The sequence below is a fragment of the Carya illinoinensis genome, chromosome 6 (assembly GCF_018687715.1).
Source record: "Carya illinoinensis cultivar Pawnee chromosome 6, C.illinoinensisPawnee_v1, whole genome shotgun sequence".
In the NCBI taxonomy this organism is placed as follows: Eukaryota; Viridiplantae; Streptophyta; class Magnoliopsida; order Fagales; family Juglandaceae; genus Carya; species Carya illinoinensis.
In genome coordinates this window covers 1,936,633-1,939,215 of record NC_056757.1, presented here as the reverse complement: position 1 = coordinate 1,939,215, position 2,583 = coordinate 1,936,633, and the positions used below count along the sequence as shown (strand labels likewise).

The window sequence follows — 2,583 nt, the reverse complement described above, 5'->3', positions numbered from 1 at the left end:
CTTTGACAATCTGATCTCCAATAGTTATTTGAGTGTATTTCCATTGTTCAGTATCTCCAAGAGAGAGACTGGTACTCTCTTTCAATATCGTGCAAAAGGGCGTGCCAACAATTTGTGCCGGCATGTTGATATATATGAAGCAAAAAGACTGTTTTCTTCATGTTGTCCCAAGTATAAAAGTACATTGGATCGATGAACATTTATCTCAAGTAGCAAAACAAAATACAAACAAGGCATTCAATTAGCTTACAGCAGGTTGCCCAGAAATAAAAACGATCAGCTTAATTACATGCAGGCCATATGTAGTACAACCAGTAAATGTGAAGATTGCCTTGGGAAAATGAAAGAGTCAAAACAAATCAAACTCACCAAATCTCCCCTAAAATATAAAACATGGGGTTTAAAGAAAATGCACCATGCAGGTTTTGCAGTTTTGTTAGCAGATCATGATCAGATAACAGCTGATTAGAAAAAAAAGAAATGATCAATAACACCTAGGCAAAGTGCATGGCGTCTGTCTTTCTTTTTCTTTTCTCTCTCTTTGTGCTGCTAATAAAGATATATGAATGCATATCATTTATGGGTCGACAGACTTAAATCTGGCTTCCTTTTGCCCACAAAAACCTGCAAAACTCCATCTGATCCCCGGCCACAAGTGCGCAGCTTTCGTCCCCAACTTGCCTCCAACGCACGCTACTAACGAACTCATCCTCGCGCCGGGCTCGACTCACTGGCTCGAACCCATGCACCCATATAGGCTCACCCCACCTCAAATCGTACACAAAAAGCTGGTTGTTCTCCGATCCGCAACCGAGTAACCCGCCATTTCTCCACCCTGATAGCCCGACAAAGTTCCGGTTGTTCACGTGTCCCTTGTACGTGCGAATCACACGGGGTTAGGATAGGATTTTTATTGTGAGATAATAATAAGCTGATAACGCTCTCGTCCATCAGTTTGTTTCCATCTTGATCAGTCACATGGAAAACTGCAGCCAAAGATGAAAAAACCGTCATTAATCCATGTGTCAGAAACTTGTGGAAGTAGCGTGAACATGTTTTTAACTCGAAAAAAATAAAAAGACGCAAAAGCGTGCCAGAAAGTTAGCAAGGACACCATTGAAGATGATTTTTGAGGATTTAGTGGAAGGCTCACCGTGACCAACTCGCAGTTGGGCAGACGGCATTGTCGATCACGACCCTGCGCAATGGTGGAAAGGTCAAGACAGAGGCAAACTTTTTTGTTTTCCAAAATTTTGGAACTACAGATAAACACGGGTCTTAAAAATGCATTAAACTGATGGAATACTAAGGAATTCTATTCAGATAAATTAATTAAGGAGAAAACCGAATCTCAGGCATGTTTCTTAAGAAAGGGTTTTCTATATGGGAAACCAGAGAGTCCGAAGTTCAAATTGAGTACCACGTTTTCAAAGGTATAAATTTCACAAATTAAAATTAAATATAAAATCGTCCGAATTCCTACGACATTCACCTTGAAACGGTAAAAAATAATTCAAACCAAATCAAAAGCAAGCTTAGGAGTCTAAAGCCTGAAGGAAACATATGCAGCGAACGAAAGAACTTCTCTTAGGAAATCTCAATATCAAGGCCAAACTGAGAAGAAAAATGCAAAATCAGGCACAATTAAACCAGTTTTTTAAATGTCAAAACCAGAAACCCAAATAGAAAAGGTACCCACTGTTAGTGTGTGTGTGTGTGTGACGTATGTCTCCATGAGGGAATAAGAGGTCGAAATCCAGACCCAGAGACTGGGAATTCATAGAAGGAAAAGGAACTGACCTGGGAGTGTTCATCCGGATCACAAGCTTCTCGTATTCGTCCACACAAGCGGGCCACTCCATCTCTATCCTTGTCTTCCTTCAATTACAAAAGAAAAACAAACAAAGCACCGGAAGATGAAAAGTCCCTAAAGCACCGCCTCTCTTGAACAGTGTAGTTTCTCTCCTTTTATATCAGTGCATCAGAAGCTTCTCTCTGTAAAAACGACGAGATAGTCGACGCAGCAGCAAAGAAACCTCGACCCCCAAAAATAACGCTTTCTTAGGCTATTAACGAAACAAAGCCCAGAAATAAAAAAGAAACCCATACTTCTTTTTTCAAAAACAAAGAAATCAGATCCTTTAAAGGAAAATAAAAAATAAAAATCATATCTTGGATCGTCTACCACAAGATGAAAAAAAAAAAAAAAAAAAAGCTACAATCCTCAAACTAAGATCAAAACTTTTGGTGGGGGGGTGGGAACTACAATGCTTAAACCAGCTTGAAACAGAAAACTACATTGCTTGATTAAAACTTACTCAACAAACCTAACATCCCTTTACACCAGGGAGCTCGAATCTTGCATCTGCTTTTGTAATGCTTGCATCTAACCCAAAAAAACCATAGAAAATGAGAAATATGAACCTGAAGTAAAATAAAAGAAAGCCATTTATCACAAAGAAACCCATATATTTTTTTTTCACAAACAAAGAAATTGGATCCTTAAAATGAAAAAAATAAATAAAAATCAAATCTTGATCATCTACCACAAACCAGCTTCAATGACATTAAAAAAAAATTAAA

The 2,583-nt window shown here is 38.5% G+C and overlaps 1 long non-coding RNA gene across 1 annotated transcript; it reads right to left on the bottom strand.

Moving 5' to 3' along the window:
• Positions 1-256: 256 nt before the first annotated feature.
• LOC122314409 lies at positions 257-2,263 on the bottom strand. The gene is made up of 3 exons (XR_006243705.1): positions 1,801-2,263; positions 1,154-1,198; positions 257-986 (listed from the first exon to the last, which is right to left on the bottom strand). It is a non-coding gene; the product is annotated as an uncharacterized LOC122314409 (long non-coding RNA).
• Positions 2,264-2,583: the final 320 nt, after the last annotated feature.